The sequence below is a fragment of the Canis lupus genome, chromosome 11 (assembly GCF_048164855.1).
Source record: "Canis lupus baileyi chromosome 11, mCanLup2.hap1, whole genome shotgun sequence".
Lineage (NCBI taxonomy): Eukaryota > Metazoa > Chordata > Mammalia > Carnivora > Canidae > Canis > Canis lupus.
The window spans coordinates 39610464-39623036 of record NC_132848.1 but is presented as its reverse complement, the minus strand read 5'-3'; the positions used below and the strand labels follow the sequence as shown (position 1 = coordinate 39623036).

Genomic DNA, 12573 nt, shown 5'->3' with positions numbered 1-12573 from the left:
TTATTTCTGATCCTGTGATGGAGCGAACACAAAGGAAGACCTATAGCATCCAACAAATGGCAAAACTAAGATCCTGTAATACTAACAACTGTGAGGTTGTTAATAACAAAATGCACTTTATGCAGTATGGAAGTTGAAATGACTAGAACAAACATGAAACTTCTCTACTTTAAAGCACCGATCACTGCTGGTTAATGCTGCTTTAACCCTAAAAAAAATAATACTGAATTATTAAAATGTTATTTTGTTTAAAACTGAATGTCAGCAGGTGACACAAAGCTAGTCTGTCCCGTGAGAAATCAGGAGAGATTATCTGCCACAGAACAGTGACCCGAAGGGCCTACAGGAAGCTCAGGATGTGGGTAATATTTGATTCTTGATATAGTTGGTTACATGCATGTATTCAGTGTAGAAAAATTCAGCAAACTTTTCACTTACGACCTGTGCACAGTAACACTGGCTAAAGATTCAATAAGTAACTTTTCTGTGCCACCAATTATCTGTTTAGGAATATGCCAAAGAAAATCACACAGGTAAAGCTGTTGCCCAAAAGTCAGAGTAGAATTGAACTTGGGAGAAGTAACACAGCTTCCCTCCCACACCCCACGGACACAAGAAGCACGTGACACACACAGACACGTTTAGAGAACAATAAAGAAAATAAGAGATCAGAAGTCTCTGGAGAAATAAATAAGGGGCCCGGGGGTGGGGTGGGGATGGGGGTGGAAATGACCGGTTTCTTTGTACTTCTTTTCTTCTCCTGGATTCCATCTGATGCCTTCCATTGCAGGTTTCAAGACATTCATAACACAAGCCAGTTCTTACTAATGAGTGTCTACCAACCCTGGATGTTTTAGCCAAATCTCTGATGGTCTATTTGATTTGCAAAGGAATAGCGAAGTTTGCTTCTCTGTATCCTCCTGAGACCCCAGAAGGTGGTTTGGGGGCATGGCTCCACCTCCATTGTATTTGAGTTTGATGAAAGGTGATATGTGAGCAAAAAGGTAGCTGACAAGAATAATGTCACACGAGAGCAAATGTAGTCCTCTGAATTGGAAAACAAACAAACTAAACAAAATAGGCTCTAGAACCTGTTTTGTTCAATGAGATCACTCTTCCAAGCTAAGCTCCCAGAGTCGAACAAATGCTGGCGGCATTAGCCTCTGTTGGTACAACGTGAACATGTATCTTCCGTCCTACCAACGCAAGCAGTGGGGTTCCTGACTCAGTCACTGCTTTTTCTCCCGCTACAAACTGTCAGCACCAAGTGAAGGAAGCTTTATTTTGAGGTACACACGTGAGTACACAGTCCAAGGGACTTCACCTTGTCTCAGAAATAAAAAGATCTGCTTAGCAGCTACAAAGAACAAACAAGGGGTTTAAATACCTAATTGCAATCATCAATCCTTGTTTTCTACCCACAACATAAAGAAAACAACAATAATATAAAGCAAATAAGCAAAACGCACATGACCTTCCTCCTATAATTCTGTTCTATGTCTACCTTTCCTCACATACAGAACTTGATTTTTTTTTCCTGAGAGCTAAGACTCTGTGGGTTCAAAGGAAATATGTACCCGGGAAAGCAAATTAATGGATCTATGGATGTATTTCAACAAGGAACGATTCTAAGGAACGGCCCTCCTACCAAGCTGTTCCCCTCTAGGTTGAACAGGGACCTGCAGACAGCAAGCCCGGGCACCTCGTTTGTTGCTTGCTGCACCAACTGCCCCAAGCACTTGAGGATGCTGCTTGGCACCATGTGGATCGGTGATTCTCAGATCAAATGTGTGGGCCATCATGCAGGGTAACTTTGTATATTATAAACTCACCTTTCATTTTCAATACCATGCAATAAGTTCAAGATAGATCTAATTTGAGCAACTGAGAAGCATGGGCCCACTAGGGGAGCTCTGGGGTCAGCTGAGTTTAGTTTTGTCAGTAAAACATGCACATCACACATCCGATTATACTTACAGAGCTCTCATGCTATAATTGGGTTATATATACCATCTACAGCTATAGTACTCATGCTGTAATTGGGTTATATATACCAACCAGAAACAACGAATGTTCCTTATTCCCAGCATCTTTTGACTACCTCTCACGAAGCACATGATTTAATACAATTTAAAGCTTTTTCTTTCACCCACTTCTGGTTTTACATCTAATGCTATGCTTACTAGTCATGAAAATATTGAAAAACCCCCAAGCCAAAAATTAATTCTGCTCTTTCTGTGTATGTATTAAACAGTAATATGGGGGGTATTACTGGGGTAGGATTATAATACATTAATGATATGTTTTAATTATGTGAAAATTACAGAGTGTGGCCAGTAGAGACATGGTCATGTTTAACTTATGGAAGCACTTCCACTATTTCAGTCACATTATAGACATTTTCCTATTACTATCAACTCAGTTTCTGAATCTCTTCCACCTCAAATAGTTAATGAGGCAATCTGTTTAATGGCATTCTCAGAATGTTATCATAAAGTATCAAGTATTTAGTTGGGCAAATTACTTAATTAGTTCAACTCTCCTAGCTACTAATTTTGAAACAGAGGGCAGAGGAATACAGTTTGTAACTACACTGTGATTCCAAGGAAGGAAACTTCCCTGTGAGAAATGTAAATCAAATACCTACATACATGCTATATACACACAGATACATGCATATGAGTATAAAGTAAACCACGTTGCACTAGTCAGCCTCCCATTATTCATAAATTGCTCCAAAAAATACCTTGAGCACTAGAGGGTATCAAATGTTTTCTTAAAAAAATTAAACATGTGAGCTTGCTATTGCCTTAATTATTTTACCTAAAGTTCAAAGACCAGAGGACTCTACAATTCAGGGTAACTTCAAATAATTATCTATTGTCTCAGAGGGAGACTAAGTCACAAACACTGTTTGGCCAACTTTAGGTTGACCCGAAACTCCTAAAATGATTCCACTTCTTTCATTCCAGCAAACAGCTAACTAATGTATAGGACGCCAGCCTTGGTTCTCCCGGCTGCCCTGGCTGAGAGGTAGCCCTTGTGAGTTAGTGTCAAGAGTCAAAAACATTCTGCAAATCACCAAAGGTACCTTGAAAATGCTGCTGTTGTTAATACTTACAGATACACCCTCTCATATACATATACACACATAAATGTGTTTTCCCATATCTATCCTATTAATAATAAATAAAGCATTTTGAAAACCTTCATGTAAGCCATTGGTAATTTGGAACACGCAATTCTCTCAGAGATATGTAATATAGGAAAAAGAATGTTCTTCACTTGGTCAGAAGGTCAGGGCTCTGAGTCCTGACTTTTTTACTCACACAGTTGTGAATCCCAACAATTAAAGCCTAAGTATCCGCATTCAGGTTCCCATTCCCAATTACCAATGGCAAATCAAGTGAATACAGGGATGTATTCATCCTGTATTTGCATATGTGTGTGTGCGTGTGCATGCATGTTCTTTTCTGTATGAGATAGTTTTCCTAATTTTAAAATATAATTTACAGAGCAAGGTCCTTCTTCTCATCGTACAACCAAATCCATTCATTCCATCATGCACTTATAGTCCTTTACCTTAACTATGCCATTTAAGAAACAAATCCAATATTAACTGTATCTTTTTCTACCGGTTTATTGTCAGAGGCGCAAATACAGGTTTTTAGCACATAATAATATTGTTCAGAAAAGTCATAACTACACTTTCGAGGAGGCTACTTTTCAAATTTATCCCTGAATAAAGAAAGCTCTCAGATTATCTAAGAGATTTATCCTTTTTCAAATTTAATTTAAAGCCAAGTCATTTTAGAGACCACAATTGCCAACATGCAAGAACCTCCATTTGAAAAATGTGAAGAATTTGAACATGGAAAACCAATTGTCTTAAATTTAATAATACATTTCCATCTCAGGCTCAAATGTTAGGAGCAGCCTAGAGAAGAACTTAATGTGTGAATTATAAACTTCTGAAAACAGCAGCTTGTGATCAAGATATCGTAGGTTTTTTCTTGATGGTGTATTCTCTCCTGCTTTAGTCGATATATTTCTAAATGTCCCGAGAGACTACTTTTCTGAGCTTGCTCTCTTCACTGACCTAATAACTCAGAGAGCCGGGATGATTTCCTTAAATCTTAGCTTACATTTTTTCCTTGAAAATTTCACCCTGCCTATGAGCCTGATTTTCATTCTAATACTGATTGCCTGGATAGTCTCACCCGTAAGGGCCATTGTTAGGTTGCATTTTATGTCCCCTTTCAGCCCCCACATTCCGGTGAGTCCATGGGCTTAGTCTGATGAGTGCCCCTGCCACCCACTTCCATCCTAGACAACCTTCCTGATCCAGCAAGTTAGGCCATGGTTTGAGACCTGAAAGCTCATGGTCACAGCCCTCCTCTGGCTCCAACATGATGACTACGGGGGGAGTCAAGCCTGCTCCTCCACAGAGTCTGAGCACAGTCCACAGCACAGACTTCCAAACACATAAAACCAGGGCTAAATCCCAGCACTGCCACTTTCTCACTATAGGACACTTGAGGAAGGCACTTCATCTTTCTGGGGCTCAGTCTCCGCACCTGTAAAATGGGAATAACCGGACATCCCGGGGCTGTGGCTGAGGTGTACTTTGATAAGCTATGCAGAGCAAGCGGCCCAGTATGGTCCTCAGTAAGTGTGAAGCAATCACAGTTATTATTCTTTGTGTTGTAACTCTCCCCTGGGCTACATGGTATATGAAGGGATGTCCAGCATGTTGACTAAAGGCAAATTCGCCCCTGATCATGGGAATTTGCTCTTAAGTATGCGAGAACATGCAGTTCTCAATTGCATGGAATCCCAGCAAGAGAAGCCACCCTGGGGAGGATTTAATCTGTGTATGGCTTCATTTCGCAGCCTTGGTAAGGCTCAGACTTGCTCCAGTGACCTGCTGTACAGTGCCAGCACTCCCTAGGACTCAGATTTGAGGGCTCTGGCCAAGAGTTTTCCTTGCTCTTCTCCGCTTGCTGAGAAAGTCCAGTGCAAAACTGCAAACCCAACCCACACACCTTTCCAAGCAGCTCCTTAGAGCCCCATGTCTACCTGGAATTCAGAGTTCTTTCCTAGGGAAGACCACAGGGGGCAGCAGAACCCAGAAGGGACAGAAAGCAGTTCCATGCAGACAAATCCCGGAGAGAGGGGTAGCATTTTTCTGATGTCATTTCCAGCCATAGAGCAATTCCTCCCCAAATCAGAAGGGCCTCGGCACTGCAGGATGGCCCGGGACCTGCAAGCGGCCAAGGAAAGACAGCGGCCAAGCAGCTGCTGGTAACCTGCTTTTACCAGACCCATTCTAGTAGTGCTGGACCAAACTACTGATGTCTGGAAAGCTTTAGGACTGCCAGTTCACACCTCACATCCTTGAACGGCCACCACTTTGCCCCGAGGTTGGGTGGGTTCCAAGCACAGCAATTCAGAGGAGAGGACTTGGAATTTCAGATCAGGATGGCATTTGGTAAGTGGCATAATAAATCCATATCTCTCTGATATTTCTGTGTCCTGTGTACTTAATAATGTTTACAGATAAATCTCTCAAAAGAAGGAGGGCTTAAAAAAAAAAAAAAAGAAGGAGGGCTTTCAGATAAATGGTAGATACATAAACTGAGGGTCTGAAGTTTATGTACTAACAGTAGCTGGTCCATTGCCATAGCACACTCAGTCCTTGACCTTGACCTTAACCTGTTGAGAACATTGAAAATTGCTATGTAAAGGTACACCTGGCACTTTCCTGGTTCCAAAATTAGCATCTGATTCTATGTAATTATTTCTCTTAGAGTCAGTGGTGAACTTCACCCCATAGTTTTTTTTTTTTTTTGAGGAGGAGGAGCTTTCAATGCTTAAAAACTTCAAACTTAACGTACACGTAGCATGAGGGCACTACTTTTTGCTTAGCAAGTTGAATGAAGTATTTCATTTAACGTAACCAATCAAAATTTAAGGTTATATAACAGAAGATTGGGGGTGGGGGGGTGGACAACGACATATTACAGTTAAAGACGTGAATATTTAAAAGACTGTCCCCATTAACAACACATAAGATATTTTTATTCAGGAGTATCGGAAATGAGGCATTAAGTCTGAAAATCAACTCGGTTTCTCAAAAGGCAAATATTTCTGTTTGTGGAACAGAACTCATCATTTATTTGATGTAAGCAGTAGATGCAGAAACCTCAGGATGGGTTTGTCAAGTTAGGAAAGACTTAAACAGCACTTGGCAAACCAACACTTGGGTACATTCTGGACTTACGGTATGCAACTGCAGCTCATATAAGCAGTAGGTCAGAGAGTCACACACTTAAATCATCTCAGAAAGAGGAGAAACTCGGGGAAAAAAACCTCTAAAAACAAGCACCTCCAGGACTTTTTCAGCAACGACTTCACTATTTAACCTGTATCTCGCCAGCTGACCACAAATCTTCCCCTAGCCCCAGTTTAAGTCTTCAACCCCAGAGTAAACCCTTCCTTTCCTTTTTAACTGTCCTCACCAGAAAGTGAGCATAGTTGATTGATTGCGCTTACCTGCCTAATAAATCCATTCACATATATGTATTTTTTAAAAGATTTATTTATTTAAGAGAGAGAGAGAGAGCACGCACGCGCACTGGCACAATTAGAGGAGCAGAGGCAGAGGGACAAGCAGACTCTCCACTGAGCACAAAGCCTATACAGGGGTCCCTCCCAGGACCCTGAGATCATGACCTGAGCCAAAGTCAAGTCAGGCTTAACAGACTGCATCACCCAGGCACCCCCCGTTCACTTATTTTTAAACATTAAATTATCTCAGCCTCCAACCCTCCAGTCTGCATATCCTCATTTCATGATCTTTACTTCCTAGATAGCCTGCACCACATAAGAAACCCACCAAACGTTGGGCTCTGCTCTGACTGCTCACCAAAACTCTCCACCTTCTGTCTAAACTGTGGGGCTCAGAAATCCACTAAGAGCGAAGGCTCACATCACACTGTTCCCAAGAGATTTCCCTTAAAACTCCAGAAGCTCCAACTGCACCAGGCAAAAAGGTAAAATGCAAGAATTTACATCAATCACAATAAAAACTGGATCAAGAATCCAACAAGTCTGAGTGCCTCCATTTTTAAACGTAGGTGGAAAATTTTTTTTTTTAAGATTTTATTTATTTATTTATTCATGAAAGACTGAGAGACAGAGAGAGAGAGAGCGCCAGAGACAAAGGCAGAGGGAGAAGCAGGCTCCATGCACCGGGAGCCCGATGTGGGACTCGATCCCGGGTCTCCAGGATCGAGCCCTGGGCCAAAGGCAGGCGCCAAACCGCTGCGCCACCCAGGGATCCCCGTAGCTGGAAAATTTAAGGCAATTCACCTATTATTTTAGGTTGTTCTCCATTTTGATTATAATATTCATTCACCACTGCAGTTTTTCTCAGTCTTTAGTAGGAAATGCAAGCCTTGGAGTGTTGCAAACATCCTGGCTGTCAGTTTCAGAAAAATAATGGGAGAAGGAAAGTGGGTAAAAGTAAGTTCAAGGCCACACATCATTTTTTTTTTCTTTTAAAGGAAGAAGTCTGCAACATAGAGCACTTCAATTTTTGAAATTCGTCATCAGTCACAATTATTTCAAAACGGCAAGATATGTTGAGCAAAATTCCCCCAAATATAAATATCGAGTAACCCGCATGAGGCTTTTTAAACATGCACAAAGCACTTAACACAAAATCTGCTACAAGTGCTCCAATAATACCTTCACCCAGGCAGCCAGTCCCCCGCACAGGGGATCTGCAAGCCCCTTCACTGTTAGAAGGCGAAAGGCACGGAAAACAAAGATTTCAACCAAATATGGTTTGCCTCTCGTCGAGTTTTCAGCAAGACCCTGTAAAAATAAGTTCACAAAAAACCAGCCAAGCATTACTTTTCTCCCAAAGTGCTTCTTGGATTATAAAACAGCTTTGAAAGTTCAGCCTGACAAAACAAATATGGTACTAGGAGAGCCCTGGAAGGCAACCACAAAAAGTCTCATTTAAATTCCTGGAAAGCAGGGCTTCCCCAAATACAGCTCTAGCTTTGGAAGGCACCACTTGCTGCGAGCCACAAGTTTAACTTCGCTCCGTGCCCCAGCGCCGTCAAATCCGAAAGAGACGGATATAGACGCTGCTTATCCAAAAGAATGCATCGCGGATCTTCTCTGCACGGTGAAAAGTACAACTTAAAAAGCAAGAGTTTCCCTCGTGCGAATGCGTAGGAATGAACACCGGGGACGTGGGATGCGAAGGATCCCTTCTGTCCCTAAACATCACAGCTACAGCGAACCGGAGATCAAGGGAACACACTTTAGGCTTTAAGAAGTGCAGTTCTGCATGGCGGTGGGGTCGAGGAAGGCAGTTAAAAGCCCCGATGCCCTCCCAAAGCCAAATTAAATAGAATAAAAGATCGCCGTTGTAGTGACCGAACGGCGGGAGCACAACGGCGTCCACCGGTCCCCAAAGCGCAAGCCCTGGGTTCGCTCACCCTCCCGAAGAACGCCTTGCCTCTCGCCCAAGCCCTCGGCGTCCGCCCGTCCGCAAGCCCGGGTGCCGCTCGCCAGCCCAAGTCCCTGCGGAGCGGCGCCCCGGCTGCAGCGGCCCGAGGCCCCCGCCGCCCGCCGCCCGCCGCCCGCCGCCCGAGCAGCGCGGCCGCCGGACCCACCTTCCCGCGAGGCGCGGCGTCCGACCCCGGGACTCGGCGCTGCCCGGGCGCGCGGCGCTGGAGGCGGAGGCGGGGGCGGGGGCGGGGGCGGGGGCGGAGGCGGGGGCGGGGGCGTGCCTGTCACGCCGACTCCCCGGCAGCCGCTCGGGCGCGCGCGCCACGCGCTCCCACCGCCTTGGCTGCCCGCGGAGCCAGGACCCGGGGCCGGGGCGCCCGACGCGCGCCGCGCAACTTGGGGGCTGCGGGGGCCGAGCGCGGCTCAGAGCCTCTGCGCGCGGCCGCCCCCGCCCCGCCCCGCGCAGCCACCTCCCCGCGCCGCCTCCCGAGCCCCCGGCGGCCCGCGCCCGCGTCCCGGGAGGCCTGCGGGATCGCCTCCCCCGGGCCGGAGCCTCGGCGCCGGGCGGCAGCAGCAGGCGCGGCGGGGGGCTCGGCCTCGGGGCGGCGCGGCGCTGCGCTCAGCTCCGCGCCGCGCGCCTCATTGTTCCCGGCAGCGGCGGCGGCGGCGGCGGCGCGGGCGGCGGGGGGAGCGGCGGCCCGGAGCCCCGGGGAGAGGCGGCGGCTCCCGGCCCCCCGGCCCCCGGCCCCGCGGCCCCCGCGCCCAGCTCCCGCCGCGCCCCGCCCCCGGGCCCCGCGCCTCCCCTGCGCGCGCCCCGGGCCCTCCTCCCTCCGCCGGCGCCTCGGTCCTCCGCCTTCCCGGCCTTGGCTCACCTAGCGGCCGGGCGCCGGGCGCTGGGAAGTTGCACAGTCCGCTCCCCGCGCCCCCGACCCGCCGGGCGGGGTGCACGGCGGGGCGCTCCCCGGCTCGGCGCGGATCCGTGCCCCCGGCGGAGAGCGACTGCAGACTCGGGCGGCGTGGGGCGGCGCGGCTGCCTAAAAAGGCTTGCCTCTCCCGGCCGTCGCCTGCAGCCAGCCCTCGCCCCTCCGAGGGTGACCTGCACCGGCCCCGCGCGGGGCAGCCGGCGGGCACCGGGGGCGCGGGGGCGGCAGGGATGCAGGAGTGCGGACGCGCGGCGAGCGGCGGGCAGAGGAGTCCGGGCGCCCGGCTCCGCGGAAGTGAGTCTTTGTGTTCCCCACTTGAACACACCCTCCCGCCGCGCCGCAGGCCGGGCTACCTGCGCAGGAGGCAGCGCCCGCCCGCCGGCCGGGTGGGGCGCAGGGCAGCGCCGCATCCTCCCCGGCCCGCCGGTCCCTTTGTTCCTCCCGCGCGGCCGCCGGCTCCTCGCCCCGAGGGCTGCTCCCGGGCGCCCTGGGTCGGGCTTGGACTTGGGGACCAGCCACCTTCCACTTGCAGAGGGCCTCCCGCCACGTCCGGGGCAGGAATTCTGTAAAGGCCCCCGCCTCCCCGCCTCCCCACCTCCCCACCTCCCCGCCCCTCCCCACCGCCGGCCCCTGTCCCCAAGGGGACGGGAAAGTTCTCGGGACGGCGGCGCCCGAGGCCGCTCGTTGGGCGCTGGGAGCACCGGCCGCGGGCGCGGGTGGGTGGGGCCGCCGGGAGCCGCAGATCGGGTGTCCGTCTGCCCGCGTGCGGAATGTCCATCTGTCGCCGCGGCCCTCCTGCCCTTCCCCGGGGCCGCAGCCGGCCGCGGGACTCGAGACCGCGCCGCCCTTTGTTTGCTGACAAACACGCGCCTTTGAATGAACTTCGACGTGGCTCGCCGCGGGCGTGCGGGTGGCGCTGGGTCCCCGCCGCGGGGTCGGCTCCCGGCCGAGGACCGCGCAGGTGTGGGAGAGCCCGCAGGTAGAACAGGTTGAGGTGGGTGGGATTACCACCTGGAGGGCCAAGTTCCCCTCTGTCCTCTCCAGCGCAGGTCCCTGCAGAGGTTAATAACATTTCGGAGACAAGTCCTTCACTAAACACACCACTTTAAAATTTGTACGACGTTCATTTGACTAATTAAGGCTTTTTAAACTAAAACAGTTACCGAGGCACCCAAGTCATTCAGCATCACGGAGTGCCTACTGTGTGCTGGGGCCCCGGGTTCAGCAGTAGGCGTGTAAAGGTGATGGAAATCCCTTTCCTACCATCCAAAGGCTTGCAGAAATTTAAAACATCACGGGGTCAACTAAAACTGACTGGGCAAAATGCACTGTGCTCCATCAAGAGCATGTGTCCGGAAAGCTTACTCAGTATTTCCCGGGTTATGCTAATGGTTTCTGACACCTGGAATTGGCCAGAACTGCATGGAGGGATAATGTGTCACACGGATTTAACAACAAGGACGACTGTATTCCACTAGTGTGAAATACTATAGTGGGGCTAAAAGAAAGTTCTGGGAAAAAAAAAAAAAAAGGAACGTGATAGGGTCCAGTGGCTGGTGGAGGTGGAGGAAGGAAGTGATGCAAGGCGGGAAGTAACCCCCTTATCAACTGGAGCAGGTCACCAACTGTGGACCCTGCTTTTCCATTCTGTGTAATGCATGTAATGGTACCTACCTTCAAGGTTTGCTGTAAGAAGTAGAGAGCGGGTGTTAACAGTGTCTCTTAGGGCCTGGAATCTGATACTTAATAAATTCTACTTAATAAATAATGCTGTTAAAACACTTTAACAGTGAAGTAAAAACATAATTTGTATACATTTCTTGTATATTCTCATATTTGTATTTATTTCTTGTTTCTTTGCATGCATGCTGAAAAAGCTGACATGTTGACTACCATAAAGAAATCTTAATGAGAAGTTAAAGAAGAGTGGCCCAACTTGATGCTTGTAGAAAAATTACCACTTGAAGGCAAATATGCAAATTATTGTTGTAAAATTCAAAGTGAATTGAATTTATTATTTACGATTATTTATGGGGGTACTAAATGAAGTGGCACTAAAGTGGCATAATCTATTGCTTCCTGAAGAAATCAGAAAGCCAGTTGATGTACATAAAGCTATCAACTGATGATTCTTTCTGTCGAAGTGTAATGGTAAATAAAATGTTTTGACATCCTTTGGTTTAATTGCTTACAGGAATGCCAAATGGGAGTAGATTATTTAATGTTTTTATGAGTCTACCAATTGGTGAGACATTCCTGGGCTGTTCTGGCACTTAAATATCCCTTTCCTTAAACAGAACAAACCACAACAAAAAACCAAAATAAACTTACTCCTCCAAATAAGAAAAATTCCAGAAACTTGCTTGCTCTTACTCATTTGCTCATAATAACTTTAATTTCCTTTTCTGTTTTTAAACTCAGGGCTCCCTCCACTGTCCCACCCACTATTGACCCATGATGGGCTATATTGCACAGGAAACGTTCCTTCTGTTTTCAGGAACTTGTTACTGGGTAGCAGTCAAATCAGGAGGCTCAGTGAATCTCCCAGCTGGGAAGGATTTGAGTTTGGGTAGGAACTGAATTGCTGAATCTGGAGTATTTCTTTTCGCTTAAGTACTGTTTATAGAAAATACTTCTCTCTTATTTATTGTGCCATTCAGCTGTCACAGTAAACCCACAGATTCTTTTACAGGTGGGGAAACTGAGGCTGAGAACTTGTTTTATTTTTTATTTTTTTTAAGTATCATTTTTCTCTAAGCATTTTCTCTTCTGGTCTTGACTCACCTGTGATCACCATTCTGTAAAATGCATTTAGCACCTCAGGGAGGGAAATCGCCTATAGATGTGTTCTTCATATTTAATCAGTGAAACAAATCTGTATGTGGTCAGTGTAAAAAAATGAATTTCAGATACTCATTTGTTTGGAGCCCATTATGCGATACTAAGATCAGGAGGAAGCATTTGTTTTCTAGCCAACCTATATAGATTTTTAAAAATTTAATTAATTTACTCTTTAGAAATGTTAATAAGGATACAGACCCTTATGAAGAAGAAACAACTCTGGGAATTTGGACGTGTGTGGAGGTCAGAATCCTGGGCATGCAGGGGGAGCTCCTACTCT

General features: G+C 47.5%; 1 protein-coding gene across 6 annotated transcripts in view; it reads right to left on the bottom strand.

Annotated features, from left to right (window-relative positions):
* ST6GAL2 (ST6 beta-galactoside alpha-2,6-sialyltransferase 2) overlaps positions 1-9941 on the bottom strand; it is a 76289-nt gene extending 66348 nt beyond the window's left edge. For 3 of the 6 annotated variants that reach the window (XM_072844359.1, XM_072844363.1, XM_072844364.1), the window contains exon 1: positions 8694-8783. The gene's annotated coding sequence lies outside the window, so the exon portion shown is untranslated. Of the gene's footprint in view, positions 1-8516; positions 8624-8693; positions 8784-9401; positions 9549-9805 lie in introns of those variants that run through there. The other 3 variants (XM_072844360.1, XM_072844361.1, XM_072844362.1) reach the window with 3 other exon arrangements.
* Between the last annotated feature and the right edge of the window lie 2632 nt (positions 9942-12573).